At 44.3% G+C, this 18,089-nt stretch overlaps 1 long non-coding RNA gene across 1 annotated transcript in view; it reads left to right on the top strand.

Annotated features, from left to right (window-relative positions):
* Nucleotides 1-18,089, top strand: part of LOC117203323 (uncharacterized) — a 36,474-nt gene that overhangs the window by 6,800 nt on the left and 11,585 nt on the right. Inside the window, exons 2-5 of the long non-coding RNA XR_007472734.1 lie at nt 10,137-11,387; nt 11,967-12,103; nt 12,731-14,409; nt 16,865-16,939. This is a non-coding gene — a long non-coding RNA (uncharacterized LOC117203323). The remainder of the gene's footprint in view (nt 1-10,136; nt 11,388-11,966; nt 12,104-12,730; nt 14,410-16,864; nt 16,940-18,089) is intronic.

Raw genomic sequence — 18,089 nt, 5'->3', positions numbered from 1 at the left:
TTGTAGTTTGGACGCCTGCCTTACCCTGCTCAGGCTGCAGCACCACTCAGGACTGCTTCCTGCAAGTGTGCCCCCCTCCTGCACTGAGACCTTCCCGTGCGGGCGCGACATGCTGCAGCAGGCCACTGCTCCTGCTCCCTGGGTGGAGGGTTGCACCCATGGCTGAGTTGCTCAGGGAGAGGGATAAAGGGGAAAGAATAGAAGGAAGAGCCTTAAATAGTCTAGAGAAATTGGTATTTGTCTAAACGTGAATTGTAGCAGACAACTTCGAACCCAGTTCATGAAGGCATTCCAAGCAGAATCACAGATTTTAAATACCTTTTCGTTTATGTCATGAATCTCAGGAATATTTTGAAGGGTTAAAAAGTCCTATTTGACTGATTATTCACTCGGTCTTAAACATTTTATGTGTGTACCCCAAAACGATATTCAATCTCTTTTGCCCAAACTGAAAAATGAAATGGGTAAATTGTATAAAACATTTAAAGTAGTTATAGGTTATTACGAAATTTGGGTTTATATTCTGTAGTGATGTATTCAGGGTTCTCCAGAGAAATAGAACCAATTTTATATATACACATACAATATGAAATTTATTGAAACATTAAATTTATTGAAATGTATGAAATGCATGATAAATTGTCTCGTGTGATTGTGGAGGTTGCCGTGTCCCAAGGTGTGCAGGGTGAGTCGGGGGGCACGAGACCGGGGAGCTGATGGTGTAGCTCCAGTCTGAGCCCAAAGGCCTGAGAACAGGGGAAGCAACGGTAGAGTTTTAGTCTGAAGACCAACAGGCTGGAGACCCAGGAAGAGCCAATGTTTCTGTTCACGTCTGAAGGCAGGAAAAATCCATGTCGCAGCCCAGAGGCGGTCAGGCATGCTAAGAGTCCTGCTGCCAGGAGGGTCAGCCTTTGTGTTCTACGCAGGCCTTCAGCTGCCTGGATGAAGCCCACCCACATTAGGGAGTGCAATCTGCTTTACTGTCTACAGATTTAACTATTAATCTCATCCAAAAACAACTTCACAGAGACCCCCAGAATAATGTTTGGCCGAGCACCTGGGCACCTCATGGCCTAGTCAAATTGACACATAAAATTACCATCACAGATGGCAAACTGCGTGTTCCCACAAGGAGTCCTCCTGTGACCCCTGTAACTACTAGCCCATGCCACCGTCTCTTCTTTGTTGTTTTTTACACCTGTAACAAAATTTAGCATCTTAACTTTTTTAAGTCTATGGTTCAGGGTGTTAAATATATTCACATTGCAATGAGGCAGATCTCCAGAACTTCATCTCGCAAAACTGAAACACGATACCCATTAAACAACAGCTTCCTTTCCCCACCCCTTCCTCAATCCCGAGGCCACCACTCTGTTTCTCAGGGTCTGACTATGTTAGTTGCCTCACATAAGGGAAATCAGACAGTATTTGTCCTTTTGTGACTGGATTATTTCACTTAACATCCTCCAGGTTCATCCATGTTGTAGCATGTGACAGGATTTTCTTGCTATTTAAGGTTGAATAATATTCCATTGTACCTGTACCACATCTTTCTTTATCTGTTCATCGATTAGTGAGCATTTAGGTTGTTTCCACCTCTTAGCTATTGTGAATATACTGCTGTGAACATGGGTGTGCAAATATCTCCCAAGACCCTGCTTTCAGTTCTTTGGGATAAGTATCCAGAGGTGGCGTTGCTGGACCACGTGGTCTAGCATCACTTTTTTACCTGGGCTATTGCAGTGGCCTCCTTGCTTGCTCTGTCTCCCTGCTTTCACTCTAGTCCCCACCCCCAGGTTCATTGTTTTTTTCATGAGTGTTAAAGTTATTTTTTAAATATTTAAAACAGATCATGTCATTTTTCTGTTTCAACTTCTCTAATAGAGACTTCCAGTTTCTGGTTGGGAGGTACAGGACTAGAAAGAGAGCCACTCCCGCCCTTACAGCAATAAGTAAAGCTAAACCTCAAGTTCATGACTTTTCTCAAATTCATCAGGGAGCTGAAGTCTTAAGGCAAAACTAACCAAATCTGAGGAGAGACTGGTGTCTTCTGGCAGAAACAGGATGCAAGCACTTGCTTACCTGGGGCAGTTACAGCTGCCACGAAGAATCGCACACTTTTCGTCTTATAATTTCTTATTTACTTATTAATTTGACTGAGCCGGGTCTTAGTTGCGGCACACAGGATCTTCGTTGCAGCACGTGGGATCATTTAGTTGCCTCATGTGGACTTCTTAGTTGCGGCATGCATGCGGCATCTAGTTCCCTGACCAGAGATCGAACCCAGGACCCCTGCAGTGGGAGCGCGGAGTCTTACCCACTGGACCACCAGGGAAGTCCCCTTTCATCCTTTATAATTTCTGTGTTTCAGAAATACCTCAATTAGAGAATGTTGCATTCAGAAAAATAATTTTACAGATAAAGTTTAATCCTTTAATTTCCAGAGCTTTTCTTTTATTCATTCTTGGTGGAACTCTTCTAAAATGTGCTATACTTTCCCCTGCTTTATTAAATAGAATATATCAATTGTTCAGGCGGACCACTCTGTACCTCAGGTGCTAGGAGACCATCTGTCCTCAAGGGCCACTGCGCCACAAGGGGCTCTTGAATTCACTTAAAGAGATGCTGCTCTAGCTGTTCTTCTCTTCTTTCAGGAAAGCTCCTCAAGGCTGTCTTTCCAGTGGCACAATGCCTACTGGAAAAGCTACTCTTTGGAAAGAATAAAGCCAAAGTTTAATTACCCTCGCTCTCAGATGGAAGGTACCAGTAGGCTGAGTAGGAATGGACTGGAACCCATCTAGGTCTCTGGTCGGTCTTGTACCCATATGATTGTATCACCTGCCCTTCCAAGGCTTTGAGAGCATATATGAGGTGCTATGCACCCACTAAACTCCAGAGAGAGTGCCTGCCCATCTAGGTCTGGTCATAAGGCTTTCCTGGAATTCTGCATGATACTGTACCATGAGCTCTTATTTGACAGAGAGCTCTTTGCTTAGGAGCTTTGGATCTCTAGACATCTGTGGATGGACTCCAGCGAATTCAGTTTGAAATTATAGACAGAATTTTGCATGTGCTTATGCCTGACCTTTCTGGAAAGAAGATCCAACAGTTTCATCAGATTCTCAGAAGGAATGAGATGGGCGGAGATGTTACCCCTCTTACTCCTAAGAAAAAGAAGTGATGAAGTGAGGTAATTAGTTTTCTGGACAGGCTCAGTCTGAGATGAGCATCTGGTATAAACAAACCGATAGAACAGATTGCCACAGTTACCTCTATAGAATGAGCCCCTGAGGCACCCAAGTATGTACATCACACTCAAGCTACAGTGCTCTCTATGCCAGGCCCTGCCCCTGGCTTTCCTTCACTTATGTATCATAGACATCATTCTATTTTTGCTTATAGAACTATTCTAATATTTTAAAAATAACCACGTAAGATTCCATTGTATGGCTCTACCACAATTTATTTATCTGGCACCCCACTGATAGATATTTAGATTTTTTATTCCAGTTATTCTGGGTCATAAGCAATGCTGCCCTGCATATCTTTGTACATGTAATTTTGCATAACATATAGCTGTGCCATTTTGCTCATTCCCTTCCAGTGCAGGATATTATGAGTATCTTTTTTTTTTAATAAATATTTATTTTTGGCTGAGTTGGGTCTTTGTTGCTGTGCGTGGGCTTCTCATTGCGGTGGCTTCTCTTGTTGCGGAGCATGGGCTCTAGGCACGCGGGCTTCAGTAGCTGTGGCTCAAGGGCTCAGTAGTTGTGGCTCGCGGGCTCTAGAGCACAGGCTCAGTAGTTGTGGCGCACAGGCTTAGTTGCTCCATGGCATGTGGGATCTTCCCGGACAAGGGCTCGAACCCACGTCCCCTGCATTGGCAGGCAGATTCTTAACCGCTGCGCCACCAGGGAAGCCCCTATGATTATCTCTTGAACATTTTCCTGAATGATAGGTGAAGGCTGTGTCTTTTACTTTTGCTATTTATTTATTCTCTTAAAGATTTTCATATATTTATGGATTATCTGTACTTGTTTCTCCATGAAATGTATGTTAACATTTGCCGCAATAAATGCAGTCTCTCTATAGTGTTAAGTGTTATAAGTGTTATAGTGTTAAGTGTTATAAGTGCAGGATTGGGGTTTGTCAGGTCATGACAATGGTGGGTGTGAGGGGAGTGGCCCCCATTCACCAATGGATGTGTCATTCGATCCTGCTCTAGAACAAATCATCCATGTCTCTGCTTTCTCTTTTCGATTATTTTTTGCAGGATCTGTTAAGGACAGCTGGAAATCTGATAGAAAAGTTAACCGCCAAAAGAGTAACAATGCACTGATGCACTAAGTAAAGATTTATTAATATCCAAAGTGATATTACAGGATACAATAGGAACGGAGCAGATTAGGAGGTAAACAGTTCCGTAACATGACCCCAACTGGAGCTGCCTATGAACCTTCTTAAGGAAATGCTCATAGCAATGGTCATATTACTGGTTTTTTAAAGGTAATGCCTTGTTGTAACCATAGATCTCATTGTATCTATAGAAAAATAATTTTATGTCCTATAATGAAAACTTATAAAACTTCAAAAGGGTTGTGATTTTTAAATGCAAACTTTGAAGTTTTATTCCTCGAGTAATCTCCCTGCAGGTTTTTGGAAGTTGGTCTATTTCTTTTAATGCAGACTTGCTTCTTTAAAAGTATGTTAAGACTTCGGTTCCCCAGGAGGAAGAGGGCTGAGCTCTGTGCCGACGGCGATGCTTGGTAGATCCTATGCGTTTCTGTAAATTTCAATGTGGCTGTGATAAAATCGTGGTTTCAGTTCAGTAAGTGTTTGTTTTATGACCTGCACGGCTCAAAGCTAGATGCTTCACCTAATCAGATTCTAGAGTTTGCCAGGAGCCTGTTCGCATGTGAAATAAACGTCAGAATAAATTAGATTGTAGATAGGGGCAGCAGGTAGGGGAGTGGGGGAAGTGCCAAGGAGGAGGAAGAAAATAGGTGAAGGAATGTTTCAGGCAGAAGGACCAGCTCACAGCTGAGAAAGAGCACACGGCGTGGTGAAGGGACCGAGAGAAGTTAGGTGTGGATGAAATATCTAGTCTGGGGTTCATGTGAGGAGAGAGGTAAGGCTGGCGAGGGAAGGAAAGTCACGCAGGGGCTTTACTCTGTGCTGAGGGATGTAGACTTCATTTTCCAGCAAAGGGTAGAACGTTGGAGGGTTTGGTCAGAGGCGTAAGGTGATGAAATACACTGTTAAGAATGAGAGGGAGAGAGAAGCCTGAAGGCTGGCAAACCATTTCAGGTGTCCAGCCAAGGCATGAATGCAGCTTTAACTGAAGTAGAGGGACTGGGACTGGAGAAAGTTCTATTACTATGAGAATTTTCAGAAGGAAGACTCTCCTGTAGTTGTGAACAGGTTGACTAGGTGGAAGGGTAAATCAAGAGTGAGGCAGTGTCCTGAGCATTGAATAGCTGACAGAGTGCTTACAGAGAACACTGAAGGAGGTTTGCAGGGCTGGATCTGACATGCTGAAGTGGCCGTGTGACATCCATGTGCAGATACTTGGTAGATAGCTGGGATCTAAAGATTAGGAGAGGGGTCTGAGATGGAGAGGCAGACGTGGGAACTTCAGCACGAAGACGGTAGTTGCAACTATAGAGATAGATGAGATGGTCCAGGGAGCACGAGTCAAGTGAGACAAGATGGGCTGGAGGGAGCCCTGGAGAAGACAAGTCCTGAGAGGAGGGGAACCCATAAGCATGGTCAGGAAAACTAAAGGACCATAATGAGGGAAGCCAAAAAAATTATTTCAGGAATGAGGGAGGTGTCAACTGGACCAAATAAGACACAAACCAAATAAGATGAGTCCATTAGATTTAGCAAAAATATATAAACGATAGCTTCACAGACGTATGGGGATGTGAGGTAGATTATAGAAGGTTGAAGAGGGAGAGGAGTGTGAGAGAATGGAGACAGTGAGCACAGACAAATCTGGAAAGTTTGGCTCTAAAGGAGATAAAACAGAGAAAGAGCAAGAGGACAGCAGTGGTGGTTGAGAGTGGACTGTTGTGTTTTTTCAGAAGAACTTAAGGTATGTTTAAAGGCTGCTGGGAAGGAGGCAGTAGAGAGGCAAGACCTGAACACATGGGATGAGAGATGCTGGATGACATCATGGGAGGAGGAGATGATGGATGACATCATCACGGGAGGAGGAGATGATAGATGACATCATGGGAGGAGGAGGTGATGGATGACATCATCGTGGGAGGAGGAGATGGTGGGTGACATCATGGGGGAGGAGATGATGGGTGACATCATCATGGGAGGAGGAGATAATGGAATGATGGTCCTGGTCCTGAGAAGGTGGGTGGGAGGGAATTCAGAGACAGGTAGAGGGATTCGAAGAAGAGGGGGGACACCTTACCCCTTTTCTATTGTAAGTAGAAGGAAAGAGGTAAGGACATGGTCTATTGGCAGGTAAGTTCACTTGTTTAGTCCTGAAGTTCAGTAATTTCTCAAACGTTAATTCCCAGTGTCTCTGTGACTTGGAGAAAGAATCATGAACACATGAGTAAGGAGGGAACTGGTGGGATCCAAGACTGGAAGGGAAGAGAAAGTGAAAAAGCTTGAGGGAGACTAGGAGAGAGAGAGCTGACCAGAAAACAAAGGATTACTAGGGTAGCAGGACCTTGAGTTTATAATGGCACCAATCTGAGCCATTTTATTACTTTTTCTCTAGGTGCCCTTGGTGATCAAGATTTAAAAATGGGAAAGCAAATGGTTATGTTGATTCAGGATTGGGGTTTGTCAGGTCATGACAATGGTGGAAGACATGACAAGGGAATGGAGAATAATATCAAGAATATCACCAATAGAAAAAAACCCTGGTAACCCAATTTGAAAATAAGCAAAGAACTTGAGTAGGCATTTTTTCCCCAATGAAAACATATAAATGGTTAACAGGCATATGAAAAGTTGCTCAATATCACTAATCATCTGGGAAATGTGATTCAAAACCACAGTGAGATACCACCTCACACCTGTTAGGATGGCCATCATCAAAAAAACCAAAAGACAGCAAGTGTGGGTGAGGGTGTGGAGAGAAGGCCACCCTTGTGCACTGTTGGTGGGGATGTAAATTGGTGCAGCCGCTACGGGAAACAGCATGGAGATTCCTCAAAAAATTAAAAATGGAACTACTGTAGATCCAGCAATTTCACTTCTGGGTGTTTATCCAAAGGAAAAAAAAACACTAACTTGAAAAGATATCTGCACCCCTGTGTTCATTGCAGCATTGTTTGCACTAGCCAAGATATAGAAGCAAGCTAAGTGTCCATCAGTGGATGTGTGGATAAAGAAGACATTATATATATTATACATTTTATATATATACACACACACAGTATATTGATAGTATTATACACACACACACACACACAGGCACAATGGAAATTATTCAGTCAAAGAAGGGAATCCTGCCATTTGCAACAACATGGATGGACCCTGAGGGCATTACACTAAGTGAAATAAGCCAGGCAGAGAGACAAAAACACTGGATGATCTCACTTGTATGTGGAATCTTCAAACAGAACCAAAACTGAATTCATAGATACAGAGAACAGATTGGTAGCTGCCAGAAGGTGGGGGTGGGGTTAGAGTGGACAAAATAGATGAAGGGAAACAAAAGGTACAAACTTGCAGGCATGAAATAAGTAAGTCAGGGAGATGTAATGGATAGCATGGCAACTATAGTTCCTGTACTATATTTTATATTTAGAAGTTGCAAAGAGAGAAGATCTTAAAGTTCTCATCACAAGAAAAAATATTGGTAACTGTGAGGTGATGGATGTTAACTAGACTTACTGTGGTGATCATTTCACAATAGATACAAACATCGAATCATGATGTTTTATATCTGAAACTAATAAATTTCTATGTTAATCGTATCTCAATAAAAATCTGGTTCCGGCCCTCCTCTCCAGCCATCAGCTCTGGTCAAGTGACCTTCCCTGCTCCTGTATCCTATACTTACATCTCTCTTTCCCATCTGAGTCTGTTATGATCCTATCACTTCTTCGAGGTTTGTCTCAAAGAACACCTTCTCTGTGGAGGCCTCCCTGATTGCCCAACGTCGCCCTGTTCTCACCCACTTCTGAATCCCCATAGCACTGCTTGCACCTCGCCCCTCCAGCCACAAGCACTTATGAAGCACTTGTTTCTGTGCCAGGCAAGGATGCACAGACATGGCCTTGAGGAGCTTGTGTCTGGAAGGGAGAGAGACACTTCAACAGGTGAATTGTATGACAACCTGATAACTGATGCGTCAGAACTGAGACGCTCTCTCACTGAACCCCTGATAGCACTCTTGGGTAAATGGCACATTCAGTCTGGTCCTGAGTTAACTTGGGTGTCTCCCACCTCTCCTACCGCCAGTGGACTGCAGCTGACTGCTTTCTCCGGGCATGTGTTTTACTCCATCTGATCCATGGCAGCAATTCACGCAGTGCCTGGCACACAGACATTTTTTTCATTCAAATGAGTTCCAGTTGGAATAGAAGGGACAGAAAGTCATGTTCATCTCCAGTGCACATCCCGCTAGCATCCCCAGTGACCTAGGAGACCCAGGTTCACCTCGTTCTCCAAGCAGTAGAAACGGTAGGGCTTGACCATTTCTAGGGGTACTGGATAGCCTCAACCACAGCTACATCCCTGTCTGGATGTGAAAAGCTTCCCTCACAATATCAGACTCTATACTAGAAACGATTTTCCCCAAGCCCCAATGCCTTCAAGGCCTTCAAAACAGGAACAAGTTGCAAAAAATAAAACACAGGAAACAAGGAACAAAACTAGATAATCATGTCAGAGACAGGACATAAAATATTTAAATTCCACAGTATTGGCATGAAGTAAAATCAGAATAAAAATAAAAAAACAGTCAAACGCAGGGGAGCAAAGAATAGAATTGTGACTATTTGTGGATGTGGGGAGTGGGAAATGGAAGTTGCTAGTGAAACGTATAAAATGTCAGTTATGCAAGATGAATGCATTCTAGAGATCAACATTGTGCCGACAGATAATAATACTGCATCAGACACTTTAAAATCAGTTACAAGGGTAGATCTTATACAGAGTCTTTTTACTGTAATTAATATTACCAAGTGATAGACCAAGAAATCCACAAATGAAATGGAAGATGTCCAAAAAAGGAAGATTCTGGTCATTACGTTCCAGGCAGCATGAAAGCCAGAGTCTGTGATGAGAATCTCACAGCAGTGGGCACGCCGTGACTACATATATGCAAACGTGCACACACCGTGGAGCTGACAAGTGCACAGGACTTAGTATCGGGAGACGTGGGTTCCAGTTCTGCTCTTCCTTCTTGTTTGTCCTTGAGCAAGTGATTTGACCTCTCTGGGACTCAGATGCCTGGTATATAAAGGTTGAGACTAAGTGAGATCTCAGCTTTGAATTCTAGAATTCTATGATTATATTAAAGAGAAATAGTTTTCCCCTAATCCTGAATGGATGGATGCTAACTTCCTCCCATGACTATACAGCACCATTAGTAGGAATGGTGTTATACTCCATGATTATAAGAGGACTCTATTGTTTTAATGCTGACTAAAGATCTGAGAATACTGGCATTGACAAGCTTGGAGAAGTGTCAGGATTTTTATTTGAAAGTGGCTACAGTGAAGAATCTAGTAACACTCAATAAAAGTTTTTTTTGTTAGAAAGCAGCTCTAGCAAATAACAGATGCTAACTTATTTTTCATCTTTAAATAAATGTACACAGTACTTAAAATCCAAGGAGATGCACGAATTTTCCCCATGTAATTAATGAAACCGCTCCCTTTTACTCTCAAAAATGTCCGAGTTTGGATGGGAAATTATAAGGTCACCCTACTGTTAGGAGATTCCTTTCTGCTTTGCTTAATTCCAAATCCACTTCAAAGATATTCTTCATCTGGTTCTCAAATGTTTCTTCAGATGGGCCTTATGAAAATCAATTGCAACCAGAAGAGTAGATTTTCCTCTTTCTCTCTCTCTAATTTCCTAGCTGCGGCCTTAGTTAAGAGCTGTGTTTGCCAAGGTGATCCAGAATGCTGATGTGATTTCTGCTCTGACAGGTAAAGAGTTCAGAAGTCGTTATTCCCCTCCTATGACAAGAAAAAGCTGGACACGTGGCAAATCGAAGACTTTCCTTGCACCCATCTGAGACGTGCAGCCCCAGGGCAAACCGTCCGCCCCAAATCTGGAGAGTTGGTCACAACCAGAAAGATCCTTGGGGCAGAAGCTACGGGATGCCAAGCTGGCGGGAATATTTAAACCAGCCCTCAGGACCCTCTCTGCCCTCTCTCCCCACCCTGCTTCCTGGAGAACGTCCCTTCCGTTCTCCAGAAGGTTCCAGAACACAGCACAATATATCTTTATGTGTTTTTATCAATCCCAGGGACTCAGGATTGGCATGAAACTTATTAGAGCGAATTTAAAGCATTGCAAAATTTTACTGCAACTTTGAAGAGATTCCTGAGGGATTTTTTTTTTTTTTTTTACTTGAAAATTTAATAAAATAACCCCTTGGTCATGAATCTTTCCCCGGGGAAGTTGATGGGGAATTGTGTTCACACCTGCGGTGACGTGTACTCCAGACTCGATTCAATTATAAATCTCTGTGACCTCAACTCACCTACAGATGGCACTGAAAGGCATGAAAACGGTTCAAATCTACTCTAATTACAATGACGTATACAATTCTGCAAAATCAATGAACAATTCCTGAAGTTGCCATACAGCAAAATGGCGAGGAGTTGCATGAAAACCGAAATCCTACTTCATTCAATCAACAGGGAAATGTTTTTATTGTCTCTAATTTTCATTTATTTTAAAATCAACTTATAATCATTGTGAATGGACATCTCTCAGAAAATTCAACTAAACTCACCATCCCTTTTGCCGTTGGCTGTTGCAGGGAGGGGTGTATCTGTTGAAACCTCACTCTCTCAGGAGAACACAGAGGGATGCATTCTGTCTTCCTAACTGAGAACCCACTATCCTGCGAGAGAACATCTTAGCGCAGTGAAAGGCTGTTCCTTCCCAGCACCACGAAGACTCCAGCCCACTCCTGTTAAAGCCCTGGCCAGGGCCGTTCTGTGTCTGTTTTTGCTGGAGGTGATCTTGGAGGCAGCCCCTCCTCCTGGTGCTTTGTCCCGGGAAAAGCCGCCTCTCCTCGGCCTGTCTGGGGCCTGTTTCCCACCCTCTCAAAGTCCCGAGACTCTCATGCTAGGAGACCCTCAAATCTGTGAAAAGCAACACAGTGCAGAGCGTTCACGGTACAGACCCTGAAAGGAACGCACGGATTCCCAGCTTTTATTAGACAGGTAACAGCAGCTCCAGTGCTGTCTTTGTAACGTCCTAGAATTGGAGGACAAAACAGCAAAATCTTCAGAATCATAAAACCTGTACTGCCATAAAATAAACGTCTGTTCGTCTTAGATCATTGTAAGACCCAGGCTGTATTCTTCCTCTAGGGCCTGGGTGTCAAAGGTGTTTTCCTTCATGGAACAGGGGCCGGTCTTGTCTCCCGGCTGACCTTGGCTCACTTCAGCCATGGACCCAATGTGATGGTTGTTCTGATCCGTTCCTGTCGTGAAAGGAAAACGTGTCCGAAGGACTTCAAATAACTGCCCAGAGCGTGTTGGCAGGAGGAAGCACCCGGCCCCTTGGGCCAGAGCTTCTGGGGCCTTCTGCCCGCCGCCCTGTCGCGGCTCACCTGTTGGTCCTGGGTCTCCTCTTTAGCCAAATCCCCGCTGTTTGTTTAAAGCCCAGCGGGCAGGTGCCCAGCCCAGGCCAGAGCAGCTGTGGGATCAGGCCTCTGACTCTGTTCCTAACTCCTGATTTCTGCTCCAGACTCATCCCTGGGTGAGGCAGCTTCGCGTTCTGTTCATTTCTCTCGCCAGGAAAAGCGTTCTGGACCAGGGGGAGACCGCCTCTGTTTCATCTCCTGAGTGTCACCGGGTTAGATGCAGCCCAGAGAACCTGGCGTGGGCTCAGGGCATGGGGAGACTCCGGCTGGGCCTCTGCAGCCGGATCCCAGGTGAGGGCCCCGCACAGGAGCCACGGTGCCCGGTGGGGCACACACGCTTCCCGGGAAGAGGGGGGCAGTTCCCAGCAATCACAGGGCCGACTGAGCCTCAGGGTTTTGCCCAAATCCTTGTGCTGTGCTGTATTACCATGCAGGCTGAAATCTCTCTTCAGGAGAAAATAACCCACACCTCTCTGCTCTGTGTTTTGCATTTCACTGTTGGGTTTTGTTTGTTTGTTTGGTAGCTGGTTAGTTATAATATTCCCAGGGGGAAAGACATCAGCTATTACGATGGGGTAAATTACCAGCTGTCGCATCACACCTCAGGTACCATCCTTTAAGGTGGACAGTCAGTGGCTTGGTGTCAGGAAAATGATTAAGCCCCAAAGCTCAGGGAAATTTCTGTGTGAAAAAACAAACGGAAAAAGCTAGAATCAATTATAACCTGGATAAATTGTTAACAGGGCCTTTAAGTTCTCTCTTAACTAAATCGTAGTGAAATCTGAAAAACAAAAGCAAAAACTAATCTTAACTGGAAGGTGACTTCTTTTTTATTTTTTAAATTGAAGTACAGCTGATTTACAATGTTCCAAGGTGTACAACAAAGTGACTCAGTCATATATACATATTCTTTTTCAGATTCTTTTCCATTACGGAAGATGACTTCTTGACCCAAGGACATACCTCTTAATCTAAGGTATGACAGAGAGAAATAATCACTTCAGGGGCCTATCTTAACATGCCTTTGTGGTCAGAAGAGGGCAAAGAGTGTCAATCAAATTGATAAGTGAAGTGGAGTTTTTTCCATCTATTCTGCATGCGAAGCACATAGGAAATTAAGGTGGGGAATAAACTTTGGTCGTTTATATTCTAGGCAAACTGCTACTTCGGTTATTTGCAGGTGAAAAGTGCCAGTTATCTCAGCTGTGTTTGCTATGACACGTTTTGAAAAAACATTCAGGTTTAAAACCAATGTATGTTAATTAACCATTTGAGGTTTTTTCCCTTGAGACGTTTTAGACCATAATCGACCCCATTTTTATATAACTTTATGAATAACAATTTGATGTTAATATAAGCATGGACTTATTAAACAAGGAAACTTTATGTAAGTGTTGGGTTCAATGACACAATATTAACATATAGCTTTATGGTTTTTAGAACTGACACTTGGAATTGAGAGCTGCTATCTTATAAAGCTTAAGTTATTTTGTAACTTTTAAAAGCAGCTATATTATTACACTTTTTCATCAGTTTGTATTTCTGATATGATCTCTTTCATGGTCATTATTAGTGGACTGAAGTTTTGAAAATCAGGCCTTTATCTTATAAAAAAGATTCTAGGCTGAGGTTATAAATGAAACCAAGTCATTGCAGTTTGATTACTCAAGTCATTTGGTATTAAAAGGACTTCTGGGAGGGATGGGGGAAATATGCTTCCATTTCATTTATCTTTTCAGTTTTGAATTCGGATTTAAGGTAACGTACAGCCGACGGAAGAGAAGTAACCAGAACCACCACTGGTTCATTCATGTGACAGAACACTAGGTGGCGCTGTCTTCCGCAGGAATTGGCTAGAATTGACCAAGCGTCTCTTTAAACCCATTTGTCAGGGATATGTGTGTTACTTTGTGTTTCCCAGAAGTCAGATAAAAATACTCCCTTCACTTTCTGTTCTTAATGAAGTGTTAACTTTATGAATAAGCACCTACACTTGTAACAAACTGGACTTCTTGAATAACACAACTCTGAGTAAATGACAGGTTGGTGACTATGACTTCCGGGTACCAAGACTCAAGGAACTTGTTTACCTTTCAGTTGTTGTTGCTAATAAACTTTAGAACAGTTTTAGATTTACAGAAACATGTCAAAGCTAGTACACCTCGCATCCAGTTCCTCAGTATTAACATCTGGTAACCCTTGTCACAGCCGATGAAATGATGTTGATAACTTACTATTAACTCAAGTCCAGATTTTATCCCGATTTCCTCAGTTTTTCCCTAATGTCCTTTTTCTGTACCAAGATCCCATGCAGGTGACCGCAGGGCACGTGGCCGTCCTGTCTCCTCTAGTTTCTCTTGATGACCTTGACGGTTCTGCGGCTACTGGTTGTGAATATTTTAAGATGCCCCTCGGTTTGCACGTGTCTGATGCTTTTCTGGTGGTCGAGCCGGGTTATGGATTTGGTGGCGGAAGACCACCGAGGTGCTGGGCTGTTCCATCACCTGGTGTCACGCAGTTGATATGACCAATCACTGTGCGTGTTGACCTTGGTCACCCAGCTGAAGGGGTGCTTGGCGGGTTTCCCCACCATCAAGGTACCTTTTCCCTCCCTTTCATACTGTTTCCTTGGAAGCAAGTCACTTTGCATAGTGAGCACTTAAGGGGGGGATGTGGTGCTTCACCTCTTTGAAGGCCAAGTATCTACATTAATTGTCTGGGAATCTTCTGCGTGGGAAAAATGTCTCTTCTCCTCCATTTATTCACGGAATTATTTATTGATACCAGTGTAGACTCATGACTATTTATTTTACCCTCTGGTTTATAACCCAGTACTACTTTATTTATTTTGTTACTCAAATTGTTCCAGCTTTGGCCCTTGGGAGATCTTTCAGTTGGCTTCTGTGTCCCTTTGACATATCCCCATCAGTGTGGTTTTTTTCTTTTAAGCAACTTCTAAACTTTTAAATAGATTCTGTTCAGTCTACAAATAGGATTTAGCTCCGTTATTCTGTGAGCATGTCTCTTTTCCATTATTGGAGTAATATGTTAATAATGAAAATTGAAAGATACATGAAAGTAGAAAGGAAAAAGCCCAATTCAATCTTTGTTATTCGTGTGTTCCCTTAAAGTGTTTCTTTTCTCATTTTTATTATTTTGCATACTTTTTTTTGCGGTACGCGGGCCTCTCACTGTTGTGGCCTCTCCCGTTGCAGAGCACAGCCTCCGGACGTGCAGGCCCAGCGGCCATGGCTCACGGGCCCAGCCGCTCCGCGGCATGTGGGATCCTCCCGGACCGGGGCACGAACCCGTGTCCCCTGCATCAACCACTGCGCCACCAGGGAAGCCCGCATACTTTTTGACATTTCCTCCTTAAAAAACGGCTCTACTCATTCTTTGTAAATACTTTCGTATTCTGATTATTTCTACTTAACAATACATCATGGATATTTTTCTATTTTATTACGTACGTATCACTTTAAAAGTCCTCCATCGTTTGATTAACCTTGCCTTTAGCATTGAATTGGCTCGTAAGTATCTTCAGTGCATAATTCTGGATGCAGAGCAGGCCTTTAACACATAAGGACTGAATAAGTTATCTATTGAAATGATCTGTTTCAATATTTTGCAATTATATATAGCGATGAAATGAATACACTTGAGCCTATAAGGTCTTTAAGCACTCTCACATTATTCACATATTTAAGAATTCTAGAAGTTGAGCTAGGTCCGTTAGGAGCAGCAATGTTTTTGAAGCCCTTGATTCATAATTAGATTTTACAAAATTGGGCAAATTGTATGACGCTAACCCAGGGAAAGAAAGGGGAAGATATTGTCCAGACTATGCAAATAAGGCAGGGGTCATTGGTTGAGAAGCTAAAAATAAATGAGCCGATTATTACGAAATAAAGCTTTTCGTAGCAATGACGTCTGATTCAGAGCCTGGGTGTCACCCTTCTCAGCATGAATTCTCACTGCTTTACTGAGAAATTAGGCAACCGACTTAATTCAACTTAATTCAAGAAAGGACGGGAGGAGGGGACTCCTCATCCTGAGTGGTACTTGTCACCTAAACCTCTCAAGAGCTCTCATAAGTGGGCAGAACAGTGAGAATTCATATTTTTCCCTAAGATCTCTGCTTAATTACACTACACTGCTATCCAAAATGTTCATTAAAAAGTTAACACAGGTACCTGAAAACACCAGAAGCTAGGCTCCTACATTTGAAAGGAGGTTGTACATTAAAAGAATGAAAAGAAATCTCTTTCTGTCACTCTTTGTTTCAAAATTATTTTCCGCTCAAAGGAGAGCGTCCAGCCGTTGTTTTGCATTACACGGTGTAATAAACGTGGGAGTTTCATCATGGGGATTCCCATTCAGATGTTAAGCCCCATGCACATTGTCGATGGGGCTGTGTGTCTGGCGGGGAATCCTCACCCCTGATTCTCCCGTGAGGAGCCTGTGGGGTTTCCACTTCTTCCTGCTTCAGTTTTGTCCTCCTGGAGAGGGAACCCTATTTTCTCATCCACAGCTCTTGTCCCAGAAATTTGTATATGTGTGAATTCACTCCTCAAAGGGCTTCTTTGGCACACTATTGACTAACAAGGAGAAAAATATTTATCCTGATGTGATTCTTTTTTTATATATAAATTTATTTATTTATTTATTTTTGGCTGCGTTGGGTCTTCGTTGCTGCGCGTGGGCTTTCTCTAGTTGTGGTGAGCGGGGGCTACTCTTCGTTGCGGTGCATGGGCTTCTCATTGCGGTGGCTTCTCTTGTTGCGGAGCACGGGCTCTAGGCGCGCGGACTTCAGTAGTTGTGGCACGCAGGCTCAGTAGTTGTGGCTCCCGGGCTCTAGAGCACAGGCTCAGTTGCTCCGCAGCATGTGGGATCTTCCCGGACCAGGGCTCGAACCCGAGTCCCCTGCATTGGCAGGCGGATTCTTAACCACTGCGCCACCAGGGAAGCCCCTGATTTGATTCTTTGGAGTTGAGAGTTTTCTTCTGATTTTTAAGTTTTTCATGCTCTCTTTTCCTTTATTTCCTACTACAGGCCCGAGCAGCCCTTTGGAGTGCGGCTGGGACATTTTCAAAGCTGTTGACAGATGGGGAGCTGCTCTTCAGAGAGGTAAGTGACAACGTAAATGACTGCGGGGTTGGGGGACGTTCTGGTGAGCGGGTGGGGGGACGTTCTGGTGAGCGGGGTGGGGGGATGTTCTGGTGAGCGGGGTGGGGGGATGCTCTGGTGAGCGGGGTGGGGGATGTTCTGGTGAGCGGGGTGGGGGGATGTTCTGGTGAGCGGGGTGGGGGGATGTTCTGGTGAGCGGGGTGGGGGGATGTTCTGGTCCGGGTGTCCTCAAAATGAAGTACATTCCAACGAGTCCAGCACCCAGCATGGTGCCTGGCACAGGGCAGGTAATCGATAACTAGCCATTGATTGAATACGTGAATGAATAGCTGGTATTTTATTGGCATACGTTTCCCATAGTGGAGATTAATTCATCCTATTTCCCATCCACGAGTTCTGGCTTCTTTAGGAAAAGGAACTCATTTTAAATGATGACATCAACAACAAAATACTACAGTTTCTGAGGACTGTGGCAAAAAATAATAGGAAAGTGTTCTGTCTCCCAAAATAGCCATGTTTCGAAAAAGAAAAAACAGCTTGGCATACTTAACATGTCCCTTGGAGTAAAGATGCAGTGGAAGATGACGGCTTCCCACGATAACTACTACCTGTGTGTGCGCGTGTGCACGTGACCGTGGACAGAAACCCACGTGCTCCTTGCGTTTTCCCATCACGAGAAGCAAAGATGCCCCGAGGTTATCACCTTGGCTGCAGGGCCCACTCTGTCCAGTTTGCTCCTCCCTCTGGGGCTGTTGGGCCCTGGGTGGGCTCAACGGGCACTCCCTCACCTGGGCTGTTCCTCTCCTGCCTTCTCCCGCCCTCTCCCGCTCTCTCCTGCCCTCTCCCGCCCTCTCCTGCCCTCTCCTGCCAAGCCCCACACCCCGCGTCTTGGTAAACTTGGCTCACAGCGTGGTCGGTCTGTGCAGTGATTCTGGTGACAGCCTTTCCTGCTGACCCCAGCACACAGTCCACTGCGGACTGGGATGTGCTCGCCTCCATGGCCCCGTGCTCACGGCAGGGTAGGACTGGGGGAGCCAAGGCTCTGAGAGGCGTGGGCATCCTGGGTTAGGTTGGATGGGCGGTGCCAGCCGCCAGGCCAGACTGTGCAGGGTCCTCGGCCCCTTGGCACCTGCAGGAAGGGCCCGCGTGC

Source organism: Orcinus orca, chromosome 17 (assembly GCF_937001465.1).
Source record: "Orcinus orca chromosome 17, mOrcOrc1.1, whole genome shotgun sequence".
In the NCBI taxonomy this organism is placed as follows: Eukaryota; Metazoa; Chordata; class Mammalia; order Artiodactyla; family Delphinidae; genus Orcinus; species Orcinus orca.
Note: the sequence above shows the minus strand (reverse complement) of the source record. Positions and strands in the feature narration are given on the sequence as shown.